This window comes from Canis lupus, chromosome 11 (assembly GCF_011100685.1).
Source record: "Canis lupus familiaris isolate Mischka breed German Shepherd chromosome 11, alternate assembly UU_Cfam_GSD_1.0, whole genome shotgun sequence".
In the NCBI taxonomy this organism is placed as follows: domain Eukaryota; kingdom Metazoa; phylum Chordata; class Mammalia; order Carnivora; family Canidae; genus Canis; species Canis lupus.
The window spans coordinates 32,228,741-32,238,854 of NC_049232.1; the positions used below are offsets into that span (position 1 = coordinate 32,228,741).

A 10,114-nucleotide genomic window follows, 5' to 3' on the forward strand; every position below is an offset into this window, starting at 1 on the left:
GTCGTTATTGGTGAAGAAGAGAAGTTCAGTATGTCAGGACTGGCATGTTTGCATAACTGAAGTTTCTTGTCACAGGTCTCTGACACTGTTTAACGTTGGAATGTGGGCAAATGATGAAGTGTAATATATGCAAATTGGAATTATGTCCTAGAAGTTTAAATATAACAGTCCCTAGTAAGGGTTCCCTCACCCTTTCTCCTTGTTACTTATTTTTGCTTCATTTTCTATTGAGAAATATAAAAACATAAGGAAATAGCATAAACATAAATGTAACACGTAGAATTTTTAGAAAATGAACACCCATACGGGCTCCTGGGTGGCTCTGTGGGTTACGCCCCAGACTCTTGATTTCCTTTCAGGTCATGATCACCAGGTTGTGAGATGGAGCCCCCCTAATGGGCTCTGCACTGGGTGTGGAGCCTGCTTAAGATTCCTTCTCTCTCTCCTTCTCCCTCTCCCTGACAGTCATACATGCACATCTTTCTCTCAAAAACAACAACAATGAAAAGATGAGTATCCATGTAAACAATCACACAAGTAAAAATTAAAATACAGCCAGCAACTCAGGAGCCCTATCAGTCAGCATTCTCCAGGGAAATCAAACCAACAGGATATATATATCAACATAGGATATTCTCACTCTTTTCTTCACTTTTTCTCTCTGTGTATATGTGTGTATGTGTGTGTATTCCCTCCATGCATTTATATGCATATATATATACTCCAGAAAGAGAGAGAGACAGGGAGGGAGGTTGAAATTGAGATTTATTTTAGAAATTGGCTCTTGCAATTGTGGGAGCTGTTAAATTTCAATATCGTGGGGCTGTTCAATAGGTTGAAAATTCTGGTTAGAGGTGATAGTACAGTCTTCAGTCCAAAATGCACAGGACAGGCCAAAAGTCTGAAAACTCAGGTAGGATTTCTATGTTACAGTGTTGAGGCAGAAATCTTCTCTAAGAAGCCTGTTTTTGTTTTTAAGGCCTTCAATTGATTGGTTGATATCCACTCACATTAATGGAAGTTATTTGCTTTACTTAAAAAAGTCCCCTGATTGTGTTAATCACATATACAAAATACCATCACAGTAACATATAGAGTAGTCTTTGACCAAACAAGTGAGCATCCCAGTTAGCTCCCAGTCAAGTCAACACATAAAATTAACCATCACAAGGGTGCCTGAGGGGCTCAATTGGTTAAGATGCTACCAATCTTGATCTTAGGATCCTGGGATGGAGTCAGACTCCCCGCTCAGGAGGGAGTCTGCTTTTCCCTCTACCCCTCCTCTCACTGGTGCGCTCTCTCTCGCTCTCTCTCTCTCTCTCAAATAAATAAAATCCTTTAAAAAATTAACCATTACAGACAATTCCACTTAAAAATTACAGATAACAACAACACCAACAAAAAAATCCTTCTTTGCTCAAAGTAATCACTGTGCTGATATTTCTTCCTCAGTTCAAAAAGTGATTGTTTACTTTCCTTGTTATAGTTTTACTATATAAGTACAAACCCTTAAACACTATGATTTAGGTGCAACTGTTTTTTTTAATTGAATATGAATGGAATAATCATATAGCATGTTTTCAATGTACCTGTTGTGGCGATAGTTGTTTTAACAAATCCAGGAGTTAATTGCAGGACACTCGGACAGTAGATAAAGGAATGGAAATGCTTACATGTCATTTGGAGAATCACCCATGCTGAATTTAAAAAGCACAACAACCAAGATTTCATCATCATTATGCTTTCTTTTTTGTTTCTTTCCACTTTCTTCTTTCTCTTTTTCAATTTCAGCAGTATATTTCTCAATTTCTTCAGGATTTAAGATCTTGAGGGATTGATCTTGCCTCATGACAGCCAGTTCCATGTTTTTGCTACCAGACTGAACCACTTCTGGGAGGGCCTTGATAAGCAGCTTGCCATCTTTCTTGGGTTCTCTGTGTCTCTGGCTTTGTTGGTATAATTATTCTCTGGAAATTCAAGTCCTGCCTTGGTATCCCAGCCTATGGCATTGGCCTTCTAGGCATGGTATATCCACCAAGCATCAGTCTGATGGATTCTGGTGGTGCTATCAAAATCAAACTCCACAAAAAGGGAAGAGATGACAAACATCCTGTGTCCATTTCTCTGCATTTAACACTGCTTCAGATTGGTGACATAGCCATTCCATGGGGACCCAGTCCTCCATGGTTACTCCGTAGCTCTGGCACTCCTCCCAGGCCCTGTTGATGACTAGTCTTGCATTGGAAGTGAGCCCTGCAAATGCCATGCTGATGTTATCCAATGCCTGCTATATCTGCTTTTTGTTTGTTTTTGCTAAACATATTTGTAGGAATAATAGTGTAACCAGTTATATATTGATTTTTAAATTTATCATCTTACAGTATGGTTTTTGTTTGTCCTATTTTGTGATTATTTTCTTCCCCCTTTTTGCATTCTCTTGATTTGATTATTTTTATTATCCTTTGATTTTTCTACTTAATTTAGAAGTTGTAACTCTTTTACTTTTAACTGGTCATAGGCTAAAGACTATACCATGCAAGCTTGACTGATCAAAGTTAATGTTTTTTGGATCTTATACTCCCTTCCATGCATTGATAAACACTATTAGATCCAAATTGAAAACTATCTTTGGCAGATAGGTATTAGGTATTTTCTTTAGGATTTTTCCATCTTTGGCAGAGCAGATCTTAAGATTAGGTATTATCTGTTGGTAATGTATTAAAGAAGGGCTTCTAGGAGAAACAGCAACAATGTGTAGGGAATGGCAAGGAAAACAGTGCCTCAGTGTTACACTGACCCATGGAAAAGAATAGGTTTTTATATTCCAGTGACCAAGCATTTTTGGCCAAGAATTTCAGGGAATTGAGAGTGCAAGCTAACAGAAATTGAGAGTGCAAGCTAACAATCTGGGGAAACAGAATGGAGGATAAACATTATTGGTTTTATTCATCTTCTGAATTTAAGTGCTATTTTCCTATTTTTTATTCCAATCTTTTTTAATCCCTTATAATGTGATACTGTTACAACTATGTAGCCAATGTTCATTTAAATTTGCACACTAACTATTTTTAGATTTAGACTTTTTTTAGAGTAGTTCAATGCCTTCCCTATTATCAACATTCCACTAGATTGGTACATTTTTTTTAAGATTGATGAACTTACATTGACATATCATAAACACCCAAAGTCCATACTTTGTTATGATGTTATGCTTCATTCTTGGTGTTATACATTCTATGGGTTTGGGCTAAGTATAATGATATGTATCCTCTATCATGGTATCATACATGTTATTTCCACCAACCCATAAAACCTCTGTGCTACATAAGTTCATCACTTTTTGGAGTCTATTTCTAATTTCTCTGATCTGTTTCATAAATCTATTTGTGTATTACTTTGCAATAGCACACTATCATGATTACTGTAGCACTCAGGACAAGTCTTGAAATTGGGTAGGGTTTTTCCTCCAACTTTGTTCTTCTTCAATATAGTGTTGGATATTTGGGGTCTTTTGCCTCAGAATTGGCCAATATCCACAAAATAACTTGCTGGGATTTTAATGGGAACTACACTGAATCTATAGATCAGTCAGGAAGAATTGGTATCTTGACAATATTGAGTCTTCATATTAATGAACATGGAATATCTCTCCATTTATTTAGTTTTTTAATTGCATTTGTGAGAATTTTGTAGTTTTCATCATGAAGAGTTTGTATTTATTTTGTTATATTTATACCTAAGTATTTGAATTTGGGGGAGTGCTAATAACTTTTTCTTAGCAAGGACACCTAATAAGATGTTGAAAAACAGTGGTGAGGGGAGGTATCCTTGCTTTGTTCTTGATCTTAGTGAGAACTCTTCAAGTTTCTCATCATTAATTATGATGTTAGCTATATGCTTTGTAGATATTCTTTATCAATTTGAGGAAGTTTGCTACTATTCCTACTTTACTGAGAGTTTTTATTATGAATAGGTTTTGGATTTTGTCAAATGCCCTTTCTGCATCTATTGACATGATTATGTAAGTTTTCTTTTTTAGCCTGTTGGTGTGATGAATCCACTAATGGATTTTCAAATGTTGAGTAAGCCTTACATACCTGTTATAAATCCCACTGGGTCATGTTGTATAATTAAACTCCCTGATATTTTCTTTTTCTTTTTTCCCTGATATTTTCTTTAGGATTTTTCCATCTCTATTCAGGAGTAATATTGAACTGTTGTTTTCTTTTTTTAAAATATCTTTTGTTTTGGTATTAGGTTAATGCTGGATTCATAGAATGAGTTAGAAAGTATTCCCTCTCCTTGTCCTCTGAAAGAAATAGTAGAAAATTAGTATAATTTCCACCCTAAATCCTTGATAAAATTTACCAGTGAACTCATCTGGACCTGGTACTTTCTGTTTTGGAAGGTTTTAATTATTGAGTTAATATCTTTAAAATATAGGCCTATTGTAGTTGTCAAAGACTTTTGGCAGATTGTACATTCAAGGAATGTGTCCATTTATTTTAGGTTATAAAATTTATAGGTACAGAGTATTTATGGGTATAGAGTCCATAGTATTCTTTTATTATCTTTTTAAAAAAGATTTTATTTATTTATTCATGAGAGACAGAGAGAGAGAGAGAGAGAGAGGCAGAGACACAGGCAGAGGGAGAAGCAGGCTCCATGCAGGAAGCCCCATACAGGACTCGATCCTGGGTCTCCAAAATCATGCTCTGGGCTGAAGCCGGCACTAAACTGCTGAGCCACCTGGGCAGCCCCCTTTATTATCTTTTTTAATATCCATGGGATTTGTAATAATGCCCCCTCTTTCATTTATTTTATTTTTTATTTTTTTAAGCTTGACTGATTGATGATTTGTATCCTTTTTTCCTTTGTTAATCTGATTAGAGGCTTGTCAATTTTATTGATCTTTTCAAAGAAAGGGATTTTAGGGACTCCTGGGTGGCATAGCAGTTGAGTGTCTGCCTTTGGCTCAGGTCGTGATCCCGGGTTCCAGGATTGAGTCCCGCATTGGGCTCCTTGCAGGGAATCTGCTTTTTCCTCTGCCTGTGTCTCTCCCTCTCTCTCTCTGTGTCTATTATGAATAAATAAATAAAATATTAAAAAAATGATAAGTGGGTTTTAGTTTCATCAATTTTTCTGTATTGATTTATTATTTTAATTTCATAGATTTCTGTTATTGTTATTTATTTTCTTCTGCTTACTTTGGATTTAATTTGCTTTTCTTTTTCTGGTTTCCTAAGGTGGGGATTTAGACTAGTGATTTTTTTTCTTTTCTTTTTTCTAATAAGTATTTTCAACACTGCAAACTTCTAACTACTGCTTTCACTGCATCCACAAATATTGTTAAGTTGTGCTTTCAATTTTCATTTTGCTGAAAATACTTTAAAGTTTTTCTTTCGATTGCTTCTTTGGTGAATGTGTTACTTAGTGGCATATTGTTTAATCTCCACATATTTTGGGACTTTCCACTTTTCTGTTATTGATTTCTAGTTAAATCCCATTGTGGTCTGAGAGCAAATACTGTGTGATTTCGGTTACTTTAAATGTGTTGAAGTGTGTTTTATGGCCCAGAGTTTAGATATCTTGGTGGATGTATACCTTTTCATTTCTGTTGCTCTCCATTCCTTTCTGCATTTCCAAAATGACAACTGAGATCATTTTTCTTCATCCTGAAGAAAACTCTAAGTATTCACTTTATGACAGGCTTGCTGATGGTGGGTCTTACCAGAATTTGTCTATCTAGAAATGTGATTTTTCACATCCATTCTTTAATATTTTTTCTGTATTTAAAATATGTGGTTGGCAATTATTTTCAATCTATGTATTAAAATATTATTATCCTGCTATATTACTTCTATTCTGGTATTAGAAGTCATCTAGGAACCTAGTGGTTGTTAACTGTTACTAGCTTAAATGTAAACTGTTTTCTTTTTTTATAATAAATTTATTTTTTATTGGTGTTCAATTTGCTAACATACAGAATAACACCCAGTGCTCATCCTGTCAAGTGCCCCCCGCAGTGCCCATCACCCATTCACCCCCACTCCCCGCCCTCCTCCCCTTCCACCACCCCTAGTTCGTTTCCCAGAGTTAGGAGTCTTTATGTTCTGTCTCCCTTTCTGATAAACTGTTTTAAAATTTCTTTTTGTGTTTGATTTTCTTTAGGTTAAAAGACTGTGTTTGTATATAGATTTTATCTACCTCCTTGGTACTAATCTTGGCTTCTTAAAATTTACAGATTCTTTCTTTTATCAATTAGAGGAAATTCTCATGGATTAAAATATATATATATATATTTTTTTTTCTTCCACATTTCCTTCCATTTCTGCTGGCTCCAATTAAATACACATTATATTTTCTGACTACATTTACCATGCCCCCTCCTCCAAAATTTTAAATCTGGAAAAAAAAATCTAGTACTGCTATTAATCCTTCTTATTGATGTCTTAATCTAGATTAGTGTGTATTTCATTTCTAGAATTTCTAGGTGGTTCTTTTGCAAGAAGTGTTGGTTACATTGCAAATCTGCAATGTGTGCTTATATTTTTAAGTTCCTTGGTGACATTTTTAATTTCAGCTTTTCTATCTAGTAGAAAGAATATCTTTTTTCTATAAAGAATTTTAGTGAGATTATATCAGTTGTCAGTAATTTCTGTTGGTTCTCAGACACAATGATTTGCCTTATCTTATGCCTCAATTATTTTAAATGTGTAGTAAGGCAATGTATTTTGGAAATTTTTGTGACATAATTTGAAGAATTAATAACTAGAAGAATATTACATTTCCTCAGAGAGAATTTTCTTTTGCTTCCACAACCATATAATAGAATGAACAATATAAAATCACATTAGGCCAATTTTATAAATTGAAATTTCCTAAACATCTTGAAGTTAGGATTCTGTGTCTGCAAGACCTACAGCTGTGCAGTTTATGTAATTAAGTATAAATAGAGGATTGTTTAGCAGATTTCCAATCTTTCAGAAATCTAGGATTTCAACTTTTGCTTTTCACTTCAAATTTCTCAAAATTGATTCTCAGCCTCTTATCCTAGAGCAAAAGTAACTTTATTATTATTATTATTATTAATTATTATTATTTTTGTATTTCCTGCTTCTTTTTCTATGAAATATTTATCTTTGCTATGTTTTGCTTTGGCTTGGTTTTTGGTTTTATGTTTATTTGTTTGTTTTTAGTAGTTAACACACAATATTACATTAGATTCAGATGTGCAACATAGTGACTTAACAAGTTTATACTTTATGCTGTATTCACAGGTGTAGTTACCATCTCTCCCTGTACATTGCTCTTACAGTATAATTTCCTATATTCCTTATGTGGCGCTTTTATTTTCCTGACTTATTTATTCCATTACTAGAAACCTATATCTCCCATTCCTCTTCACCCATTTTGCCCAACCTTTTACAACCCCTAGTTTCTGGCAACCATCAGTTTGTTCTCCATAGGTCTGATCTGCTTTATGCTTGTTCATTCTTCCCTTTTTTGGATTCCATACATGAGTGAAATCATATGGTATTTTTCTTTCTTAGTCTGACTTATTTCACTTAGCATAATACCCTTCAAACACAATCTTACCTTTTTTATGACTTCATAGTGCTCTATTATATATAAATATACCACAACTTCCTTATTCATCTGTCTATTGATAAACACTTAGGTTGCTTTCATATCTTGGCTACTGTAAATAATGCTTCAATAAACATAGGAGTGCATAACTTTTTGAATTAGTGTTTTTGTTTTCTTTAAATACTTAATAGTAGAATTATTAGAATATAAAGCATTTCTATTTTTAATTGTTTGAGAAATCTTTATACTGTTTTTCACAGTGGCTATACCAGTTTAGCAAAAGCAACTTTAAACGGTGGCTTCAGCTCCTGATTTTTGTCTTCTTCTGGATCTTGATATATACATATAACAACTTATGTATGTGCATGTGTGAAATTGTATATGCATATATACACACAAATTTAAATATATATATTTATATATTTATACTCATATATACACATTTTAGCAGCATTTCTCATTCTTTTCAGGAGGAAGATTATTTTGAATTACTGCACATCCATTACTTACTGCATTGAATTTTATACTTAAGGAAACTTTTTAACAATACTCAGAAGGTATGGCAAATGTCTTTGTAAATGGCACCACAGAGAGTGCTCTGGAATATTTTTTTCAACTAAAGCCACTCATGAACTTTACTGTACCTTATATTTCTCTATATATTCTTTATAATTATAATCCTTATCATTAAATGAAACTTACATTTTTGGAAGTAATTGCTACATAGGCCTAAGTGTCACCTTAATAATTTTTATAGTGTTAAAATAATGCATAATTTTTTCAATACATAAGCAAATATCAACATTACCTCTGGCATGAGAATAAAACTTAGCTTATTGAAGGGACCTTGAGCCTTTGGACTCAGACTTTTTCTAATGGGAAAAATAAAAAATGGTAGAAATAACATATTTTGAAAATAAAACAAAGTTTTAAAAAAGGGAATGCAAATTGAGGAGTTATTAAAATCTCATCTCTATACTTTGCACTTTTGGCAGGTGTTTGACATATAAGGAAAGTCATGGCTAAGCAAATGGCAAGTTCAAGAGTGTAAGATTTTATAATGTTTTTAAAATTATAAGGTCAAATCTGAGCTAATAATCACAGAAATGGAAGAAAAAATAGAATTTGTTTTAAAAAGTTAAAATATTTTCTCCTAATTTACTGAGAAATTTAGATTATATGTCTTTTTAAAAAAGATTTTACTTATTCATTTGAGAGATAGAGAGCAAGAGAGCGTGTGTATGTGCATGTGCGCAAGTGGGGAGAGGGGCAGAGGGAGAGGAAGTAGCAGGGAGCTCGATGCAAATAGATGGAGGGCTTGATCCCAGGACCCTGGGACCATGACTTGAGCTGAAAGCAGATGCTTAACAACTGAGCCACCCAGGTGCCCCAAATTATATGTTTTTAAACATGTAACAAATTTATTGTTCATTGTATTGAGCAAAGAAAAATAAACATCATATTAGTATTCACAACACTAAACATCCGCGGAAGGGACCTTGTTGAAAGACTATTTTAAGGTAGTACATAATTCATTAATGCAAAGTGATAAAATTTAGTTCATCAATTTATAATTATATAATTCAATGCTCTGGTCCTGTTTTGCACTTTACTGTGGATACTATGTAAATATACTTCTTATTTCTCCTGATGCTTAAAACATTTTAATGGGCTAATGATACAAAAAGTACAAGGTATTTTATAATCTATAAAACAATTATGTTTTAAAAATCAATGGATAAATGCACTCATTCTCTTTGTCAATATCCTATGTCACTCCCAAATACCTTCCTCTGAAGTAGCTTGAGCTTGCTATTTAGCTTCTCATTTTACCAATTATGCATTTAAGAAATATTTTTGCATACATGCATGTATCTATAAGCAATATATATTATAGCTTTCTATGTTTTTAAAAATGTGCAAGTAGTATAATTGATACAAGTTATATTTCAGCTTTATTTTCTCACTCATATCAGTTGTTTTTAAAAGATAATCATGTTACTGTCAGTTTCTAACAAACTAGTTAGCTATCAGTGAAAACAATAACTATTTTCACTGTCAGTGAAAACAACTAAGAATGATGAATGTAACAAAATAAATAAAAGAAAACAACAAAAATAGAGCTTCAAATGTGTATGTTCTGGCAAGATAGAAACCCTGCCACATTTTTTTTTTAAAAAAGCAAGAATCTAGACATTTAATCAGAGTACTGAAACCATTTTTTCATTTGTAATATATTTGCCTAAACTTAGTGAAAATGACTTCAACTTTTCATGCATTAAAGACCAAGGAAGACAGGAATATTAGGCCTTGATCCCACGTAAGGTACTTAGAAAGTCCAGCTGAAAACATGTGCATGAAATTGAGTCCCCAAAGGACTACGCATTCAGTTGAGAATATTTTAAATTAAATAAATAGTTACTCTTTACTATGAGGAAAAAATAATGATAGTTGCACTTCTAGAGCTATGGTTAAGAGGCAAATAAAATCCATAGATAGTCTTCTAAAAATATATACTTACCAT

The 10,114-nt window shown here is 33.3% G+C and overlaps 1 pseudogene; it reads right to left on the reverse strand.

Annotated features, from left to right (window-relative positions):
- Nucleotides 1-1,669: 1,669 nt before the first annotated feature.
- On the reverse strand, nt 1,670-7,495 carry LOC106559519 (annotated as a pseudogene).
- Nucleotides 7,496-10,114: the final 2,619 nt, after the last annotated feature.